The 9814-nt window shown below is 41.5% G+C and overlaps 1 long non-coding RNA gene across 1 annotated transcript; it reads right to left on the bottom strand.

Annotated features, from left to right (window-relative positions):
• Positions 1-1194: 1194 nt before the first annotated feature.
• On the bottom strand, positions 1195-7812 carry LOC119152940. Its single transcript, XR_005105987.1, has 3 exons — positions 3521-7812; positions 2497-2646; positions 1195-1802 (listed from the first exon to the last, which is right to left on the bottom strand). It is a non-coding gene; the product is annotated as an uncharacterized LOC119152940 (long non-coding RNA).
• Positions 7813-9814: the final 2002 nt, after the last annotated feature.

Genomic DNA, 9814 nt, shown 5'->3' with positions numbered 1-9814 from the left:
GAATGTTTAATTCCCAAACACTGGAAAATATTTAAAATAACTAGCCAATACCTTGGAAGGTGAGCCAAAACAGATCTGGGGCCTTCCTTTTTTATGCAGGTGTTCCTCCCTGGTTTACTAATATTCTTCGATTTAACCTCAAACGGATAATTTAGGGAACTCCTGCACATTTATTGTTTTTATTCAAAAAATAACAAATGTTAATCAGTAAGTTGCAGGCAAGTCAACAGAGCTCATTTAAAATCAGGTGAACTCAACTTAGATTTTATTAAAGGCTATCTTGTTTTGTTAATACTTTAATTCTAAAGACTTTTTTCCAGGAAGAACAAACATCTATATGTGCTCAATCTGAACGGTTCTTCTTTCACAACGTTTAGGCAGCTCATGGCCAGTAATGTCTTGATCTAAATCAAGATTTGAAGAGGAGAGCCGAACCCTCATTCTGTTACTGCGTATGTGGGTTAGGGCAGGAGATGGACTAATAAGACCAGGAGTACACCATAATGGTAAAGGAAGAACATGAACCTGTCCAAGGCCTTCCGGAGATTTCCGAACAAAATTCTTTAATTTCTTTCAAGCATTGTTCAGAGGGCTTGAAGTGTCTATCTAACATGTTTTATGAGTAAAGTATGCATCCATGCACGTTCTCAGTTAAGTGCAGAGGACTGTGAAGAATGGCCCCACACTTGTAGTAAGCTAAAATGATTTTGGTTTTAATCTTATTTTGAGCGGAGGTAATGCTGTAAAGATTCAAATATGATTTCTCAAAAATTGTGAACGTATATAAATTATGGGAATCTGTTCTTAAGATCCTTTGCTCCTTTTCATAATCTTCAATTTCACAGTAAGGAGGGAATATAGTCCAGAGACATCAAAGAGCCAGAATTGTGCTTGCAGCTATTAGTTCTCAGCTAAAAAAAACCCCAAAGCTAAAATTTGCAACCCAAAGGAATCTAACTCTCCAGCATCTTTCAATAAAGGAGTCCAAGCACACACCAAATAAATACTTTAAAACCTAATACTGATTTTGAAGGCAGCTTATTTAAAAGGAATATTCTGGCACCACATGTGCATTTGACTTGCTTTCATTTAAAATTCAGACCGGTTTGCAGTTTCTTGAGATTACTCCAGATAACTGTTTATTTGTGATAGATCATACTTTCACAGAAATGTAAGAAGTAGGAAGGAGTTACAGACAATCCACATCAGCTATTTGTCCATCCAAGTCTTTATTTAAAAAAAAAACAAAACAAAAAACAAACAAAAAAAACCCTCCAACAACACCACAAACAAACAACCCTGTGAGAAATTATAGTAGCACTACAGTGGGGCTTGCTTGAAAAGGACCTGCTTGCTGGAATTTTGAAATTCATCCACTATCCATCATTGGAATAAAGCTTTTCTTTACTTCTACTGTATAGAAATATATCACAATAATGGTAGGGATCCAAAGCAAGCTCATATGCTGTGATAAATGACAAGACTGCCATGGTGTTCAAATCATTATCAGAATCCATTTCATACCTCATCTGTTGTTATAAGCATAAAATGTGCAAATGTTCTCCACTGCTGTAAATGTCAGCATACTGGGGGCAAATGCTTTGATTTTCTATCAGCAAATAATGTTAAATCATATAGTGTTTAATCATGCCTAGTGAGAGTGACGAACTTTAAAGGATGAATTTCTCTCGAATCATTCCATCTTCAGTTCTCCTGGAAATGGACATCATCATTTATAAAATCCTGGCGATAACTTCCTCAGCCTGGAGGCTTCGTGATGGTTCAAGGCTGATGCTAGGGCACTAAAATGCAAAACCATTTAGATATCAAACTTATTTTGATCGAGGCAAGCAAGTATTTGAGCGTAGAATTTGAAAGTTAACTTTGAAAATGAGAACCCTGACATAAATAATTTTGGCATCTTTTAGGACGGTGAAGTTATTTGCATTTACAGAATAGTCTACGTTACCTGCTATGACACAACCTCAAAACTGTTAATTTCTAAATAAAGCAGTTGCATTTACCAGGCCAGATTGTAAGTGGTTGGAGGGTAGTAGTGCTCCACTGGAGTAACTGGAGGTCTGAGACTTTATGTCTGCGGAGAATCCGACCTCAACTCTCCACCCACTCTTTCTGAAGGGAAAGGTGAAGGTAAAGGTATGGATGCAATACATGGAGGAGACTTTTACAGTAGGCAAGAATATAAATCTTCAAATCCCAAAGACATAGTGAAAGGTAATACTGCTAGTATCTTAGCAACCACAGAAACTAAAAGACAGGCTGTACAGGGATATCAGCTATAGCCCACCTCTAAGAGCTCTCTCTGGTTTATATTTATTATGTATTTCTGAAGCTGGCTTTTTAATCACAGCAGTTTAAAATACAGAATTCATTGTCAGAGGGCTTCATCATTTTTTGTTTCTGCTGAGGGGAGCTGTGTTTTTATATTTGGATCAGTAATCATTCATTTATTAGAGCAATTTCATTAGCACATACCGGACTTGAAGTGCAGGTTGGAGGCGGCAGTAGAATTCTCTTGTGAAAGGAGGGGTGGGTTCTGTGCTGCAGGCAGCATCCCACCACCCTCTGGGGTCAATGCCAAAGCCTCTGCTGCATTCAGTGGCACAGAGGAAGGTCCTGTATGTACTAAGAAACAGGAAACTCTTAGATATTTGCACTTTTTTAATAACTAAATTGGTTTCATCACTTTCACTACAGTCTTGATTTTCTGGATTTCTGTATCACCCCAGTATATAGAAATATTTTTTTTTGTTCTAAATCAACTGAAATAGAAACATGAATTTAATAGCAATCATGTGGCTTATGGCAAAACTTTTATCATGATGCAAAATTAATATGAGGTCGGTCCATTTTCAAAATATTGACTTTCCATATAATGCTTTTGGTATAAAAATGCAGAAATCTTGAAGCAAAATGGAATTTGTGGAGTGACTCAAATAATAGGATAACAGGTGCATAGAAATGTTGGTACGTTAAAGCTTCATATTCACTTTGCTGCTCTTTTATTGTAAGAGTTTCAGCACCTATTGCTTGCTATTATTCCTATCATCATTAACCTTCATGATAATGACCACAAACATCAAAAGTTTGAAAACTATTTTGTTGAAAGCATGTCCTTAGATATGCTCTATTTGTTACATATAATAAAGTTTTATTCTCATACTGGAAAGTTACAATCACCTAAAAAGAGGCAGAAAATAGGTTAAAGTGCAAATCAGTTGCATTTGAAAAAGGCAGATAGTCAAAGTCAATGGTTTACAGGAAAATCTCTGTTTTGCAATTTATTTAGATAAGCTGTTCAGTGATAAATGAAAATCCTTTTAAAGATGATAAGGGATAGGAAATTACTCAGAATCCCCTAAATGCTTGCATTCAAGAAATATTTTGTCTGCTTAATATTGTTTATCTAGGTCTAATCAATTGTATGTCACCATCAAAAAGATTGTTTCAGCTCACAAAAGGCAAAGCTGAAAATTTATTGTAAAAATACTGTTATTACCTTGGCTATAGTTCTTCCTTTGTTAAGTCACTAATCGTGCAACTCTCCGAAATAATCAGGTATTTGGGAAGAGGAAAGTGAACAGTTCACCTGGATTTCTGAGAAAGAAACTGCACATAAGTGGTTTTAAACAACTTTCACTAAGATTTTAAGCTCTATCAACTGAAACTATCTTCCTGTCACCAACAGTACCGTCTCATAGGTATTGTTATTTACTGAACATCCACCCTTCTCCAGGTCTTCTGGGGCTTTTTGTTTTGTTACCCGACTTGGAAATGACTCAAGGGCATATTTCAATTAGTATCTTGAGGTTAAGAAGTCACTTGCTGGCTACCCAGGCTTTCCTGAGCCAGCCCCTAGGGACACTCCTCCCTCAGCGCAGGGGTCCCAGGGTCAGAAAGACTCAGGTGCCTGTAGCAAAATGGGAAACATGCTGCTAAAATGGAAAGAAACCAGAATTTAGGAACTATGTATTTTTGTAGACCTAATGATGCCACAGGTGGTTTAATAGCCTCTCCCTCTGCAACAGCATTCTTAAAGAAAAGCAAAATACATAAATACCCTAAACTGACCAGGGTGAGGCTGGTCATCAGCCGAGGTCCCCCAGGGGGTCTGGCCCTGGGCAGCTCTCCCGTGGGAAGATGAACCTGTCACCTCAGGGTTCATCAGCTGCGGGTGCCACTCAGTGATGCTGACAAAGCTAAATACCTTCCAGAAGGTGGGGAGCCGTCTCTCTGTGGGTGTTCTCCCAGGCTATAAGTGAAAATAACGATCCTTTGGCCAGCCTGGGAGAAGCGATATGAGGATAAGCATGCTGTAACTCATCACTTGGCTGGGATGCCGGCAGAAGTGGGGCAGTCGGAGAGGGCAGGAGATGCTTGCACCAAATGCAGAGCGAGCCCAGATCAGATTCATCAGGAGAAATCCCTGCTATTATGCGGGGGTTCCTTGCAGCCTTCTGAGAACAAACAGCAATTAAGAGAAATCTGAACGGATTCGTAAAGTGCAAGTTCTAAACGTTATTAATTTCAGCAGTTAACACCTTGGAAAATAAAGTAGAAGTAGCCTCTTGTGAAACTACAAATATTTGTCATCACTGCTTCATGCCCTGCCAGTCTAGCAGCTGACATCCATGGCATTCCAATTCCTTTAAGTCTTGCCAGTCAATATTAACGAGACACTAAATACTCAGATTGCACCTTTCCCAGTAAATTGACTAGTTTATTGTCTTCGCAGTCTTTTGAAGAGCGATAAGCACCAGCTTTGAACAACTTCTTGGAGAAGGTTTCGTGATTATAGCCTTTGAATCCATTCTGGGAGGCGGCTGACAGCTGTCCTTTCTGGTTTGGAAACAATCTAACAGATGATGCTTGTCGGAGTAAAAGCTTATGCGATGCAATAGCAGATGATACCTCGATCCCTTTATTTGAACTGCAAAGACTGGCAGGAGAGATAAGTGCTGTGTTAATACCTGGAGACCCGTTAATAGCAGAGAGTGAGCTGCTCAGTATTACCTAAGATGTTCTTAATATAGAAGACAAAAGTTTTCATTTTAAATAATTCTCCTGGGTTTCCACTCAGTGCAAGAGGCAGGTAAGCAAGAGGTGTCATTCAGACTAACGAGCTGATTTGGCACTCCTGCAGATGCTCCTCTCTCTTCCTGGGAACCTGTGAAGAGTCCTGTTTGTCAGGTATTAAGTAGCAAGCATTTGGGGTGAGAATATCAGCCCTGTCATGCAGGGTACTAATGGTCTTTTTCTTCTAGCATTGGCTACAAAAGGAGATACCCAATAATTGAGGGCTGGAATTGTAAAATAATGAGAAATATTCCCCATCCCTTTTGGTATTATCCAGGTTCCTTTATTTTTTTCCCTTTTTTTTTTTTTCCTCCAGCAAGAATGATTTTCTGCAGACTTCTGCTACACCTGCAAACACAGATTTTTACCGGCTTATCTATGCTGGGAACAATCCCAAGCTCTCCAGAAAGGGAATTCTCACCAGGCAGCCAGATGAGCAGCAGTGGTGTTACAAAGGGTTTCATCTTGGTCAGAAGTTAAGTGGGTTTTTACCTTTTATATATACAACATTTTTTTTTTTTTATATGATGAATGGATGGAAGAAAAATAGATTCATAAGAAGGTTTGATATTCCCAAACAAATGTGAGATTTTTTTGGACAGTTTCTGTGGACTCTCACTCGGCCTCAACTTTCTCTGCGAACGTCCTTCCCAGCTGCTTCCTGAGCTGGGACCTGCCAGAGGGGAGGGAAAATGAAGCAGAAGCTTCACAGGTGAGCCCACAGGGGCCATAAACAAGGGTTTCCTGTTTGTGAGCGTAGGTGCATCCCAGAGGGAAAGAGGCTACCGAGTTTTGCACCTTGCTCTACATTTTGACAGATTTCCGTTTCTGGGTCACTGTTCCTCGCACAGGTGCAGCCCAGCTTTACGTAAGCTTTGTGAAACGAGGTCTCTCCTCATTAATTTTTCACTTGCAATCCCCATCCATTTCCTTTGCCTTCTGATTCTTCTGCTTGGATGTTTTCCTTCTGCTTCTTGTTTCTGAAGGAGGTACCTAGACTTGAAAAGCAGGAACAGAGCCGAGCTGAGGTAATTAGCAGCTGCTTTAAGCTATTGTTTACCCTGCACAGGAACACATCTCCAATGGATGCCAATTTGGATCACAAAAATGTTGCCAGAGAGAGCCAGGCCAAAGCCTTGAAAGCCCATTGACAGCCCCTTTTCAGACTCACAATTTTGCTGCAGATGAGCCCCACTGAGCGGCGTTTCCCAGCTCCATAGGTTCCTGCCTGCAGGAAAATTGTTAGAAACACATTTCTCACAAATCCCACGTAAGTGGAAACCCTTGTGAACACCAAGTCAGTGTAGCAATGTTCCTATTTCAGAACAGTTCAGAACAGGGAGGGAAATGTTTAAGAAAAAACAAAACAGAAGGACGACAAATATGTGAATAAAAGGGTGTTTGCTCTTTTCATCCTTCCATGCCATAAAACTCTAATACTAATACATTATGGTTCTGGGAGGAAGCCAGAAAAAAAGTATGCTTGTTCTGAATTAGGATCCATATTGTCAGCACCGACCTCTTGTCCTGGGTTCACAAGCAGGTATGTACACACACACATTCCTGTTCTGTGTGCAGGACCTTGGCTCCAGCTCCACTGCACATGTGGGGTTTTAACCAGCCTCCCTGAACCTGCAGGAGCATTACAGAGACAATGCACCCTCCAGGTAGCTGTACTCCATTTCAGTGCAGGCAGGAGAACAAGGAATTAGCTACATCTTTGATAAATGCAATTCAGGTTAGAAGCTGTGATTTTTTTATTTTTTTTTTTCTGGATCCGTCTATGAATATTGTTGCTCATGCAAATATGTGAATTTGCTCTGGTTTCCATGAAGACAACACTGAAAGATTTGCATTGCCTTTATGAACCAGTTTCTTTATGAACTAAATAATAACTGTTGAAAAATATAATTTGAGCTTGCTCGCATTTCGTAACAAACCTATAGTGATTTGCAGGGGAAAAAAAAAAAAAAGCCTCTATCAAAATGAAAGCAGGATGTTTGGTTGAAGTCACTGCACCAATATTACAAGCTCTCATTTGTTCATCAAACTGAGGTATGACAGTGTCACCTAGCAACTTTTGAAGGGCATTCAGAACTGACGGTGCTGAACTCTATAGAAAAGCCTATAAATAAATTAATTTACAAATTAATACTTTTTGTGAGTGTCAAAAGCATTGCATTTGACATTAAAAAATTAACACTGTACAGGAGGAAAGGGACCAAAAAATAATTTTCATCCTGGTAGTTAGGTAGTGGGAGGATTTAAACTGAGTAATCATGAAATACTGTAACCCTGGGGATCAGGGGTGTGCATTTCCAGTATCCCTGCTTTGAATTATATACATTCATACCCATAAGATTTATATACAGATATATGTATGCATGTATTTATGTATATTATTTTAGATAAGTTGTATGTTTTTCCAGGTACTTATGTTAACAAAGAATTACCTGTTAAGTTTTGCCCATACTATTAAATACCTCCTAGTATGTAGAACTCCTTATTCTTCAGTGAGTTCATAACCTCCTCTGCTCCGCCAGCCCACCTGAAGATTGAGGCACGGAGCATCACGGCGGTCTGTAGTGCTGAAACCTAGTGACTTCCCATGGAATAACTGCTGCCAGACCTGCCTGGATGGAGCAGATAACTCCCTGTATATGGAAGAGCTTAGCCAAAATTAACAGGCGTGATGGTCAGAAAAACTTAGGCTGATTTCGGTCTAGGAATTAAAATTAGGAAAAAGTAGAATTAATAAAAGCTAAATTAGGCCTAATAATTTGTAAGGGGGAGTCTTGAGTAGTCCAGCATCAGAGAGGCAGGGTCTAGGCTCTCCTCTGCACAGCTGAGAAGACAGAGTGTTCCTTGTGGCAATTTTCTAGGTTGGATTTGAATTATTAAAAGCTTTCACAGAAGAAAAAAAAATTTAGACAGGGAACTTTCCCAAGAATTATCAGACATGTAATGCATCAGTGCGTTTACTAAAAGTAAAGGCAATAGAAGCTGCAAATATTCTCGAAAAAGCAACAAGTGGGTACATACTGCATTGCATTGTCTGGCTATTTGTGATATCTTCTCTTTATCTACACGGCCTCTGTGGGTGAATTAGCTGGGCCCTGCACGTGTGCCTACCGCTGCAGTCACCGGTTGCCTCCAAGTTTACGCTTCCAGCCGTTCCTCACCCTCCAGGTCACCAAAGGGGCTTCACCACGGCAGGAAAGAGCAGGTGCTAATGGGATCTGCCTGCAGGCTTGTCTGAACAAGCTGATCCAAAATAGAGCTGAGAAGCCTAACAGTGCTTTGAATCAAATCTGAGCCTGGAAAAGAGGAATCTGTTTGAGTGATTAAAACCCAAAAACTTAAAACTGAGAATCAGCAGGCTGGGTACATGGCTGCTCAACTGTGGCACAGCTCCTCTGGGCTCAACGGCACCCATCATTTCTACCCGGTGTGGGCACAAGTGACACCTTTGCTGCCTTTTTTTTTTCTTTTTTAACAAGCATATCCCCATTGGATAGAGGGGCACGCAACTCCAGCATGCTCCCTTCCCTGGCATGGTGCTGGTTAGGCAACGGAGAGAGGGAAGTTAGCCGGGGTGCAGCCGGCTGTCTACCTGCACGCCAAAAGCCATGCAAGCCTCAGAGATTTATTTTGGTTAGATTTCATTTCTTGATCCCGTGTAATACCTTCTTTGTACATCTAAAGGCTGGGGCAGCAGTCACTGACTATTTGGCACCAACCAACTTCTTTTCCATACATTGATAAACACAGGTCCCAGTCACACACATTTTTCCCTTCCCACTTAAGTGCAAGAGAAAAATGCTCCCAATTTCCTGGACAAAGTTGTCAGCAGCAGCAGCCAGAAAGTCTGGCCATGAAGGACACACGTCAAACCTTATTAAAATAACGTGGCGAGGCTTTCTTCTGCTTCTGGGAGGACTCTGGTTTCTTCAGCCTCCAAGAAATCCGATGGCAGCTGGATGACCTAACAGCCTGGCTGGCAGTCAGGTCCAGGCTGCTCAGCCGGGGAGCAGATGGGCAGGAACGGGTGGTTGCCTCTGGTGCCTACTGACCCAGGACAAACAGGCATTTTGTTAAACATCATTGGCACGGCTAGTGCTCTTTCAGCAGCCTGAAATACATTTCAGAGTTCGTGATTTCCACTCCAGCATTCAGATGCTTATGGCACTGGGCTCATCCTGCTGATGCAAGGATGAGAGCATCTCACCTGTGTCCCGCTCTGCACACCCCCAGGGACCCCCAGACCAGAAGAAATAGGAGCAAGAAAAAGAAAGGACAGGCTGAGGAGCTGATTCCTTAGCAGAAGATCAACATGCCGTGTTTTGCAGCCTAGTCAGTGGGGACGGGGTGCTCCAATGTGCCCCAGGAGGCAAGCATGGGCTGTGCTGAATGCTGGGAGAGTGATCCCAAGCTTGCAGCAGGACTTCTTCAGAGCAAGCTGCCTCCAGCAGCAGTTTGAGGAATCACAAAAAAAGCCCCTGACCCCTCACTCCCGGGGGCAGCGTGGCTCTGTGCACATCTGTAAGCCCACCAGGCTGCCCCACAGTTCCTCCCCACTGCAGGAAGGGCCAGCAGGATCAGACTGGCAGGGCAGAAGATTTTACTCCCAGATTCACTCCACAAGTGAGGACGCAGATTATTCCTTGAGTGTTGTATCATTTCCATTTCTATCTTTGTCAATCTTTCTTACCACAGC

The sequence above is a fragment of the Falco rusticolus genome, chromosome 8 (genome assembly GCF_015220075.1).
Source record: "Falco rusticolus isolate bFalRus1 chromosome 8, bFalRus1.pri, whole genome shotgun sequence".
NCBI lineage: Eukaryota > Metazoa > Chordata > Aves > Falconiformes > Falconidae > Falco > Falco rusticolus.
Note: the sequence above shows the minus strand (reverse complement) of the source record. Positions and strands in the feature narration are given on the sequence as shown.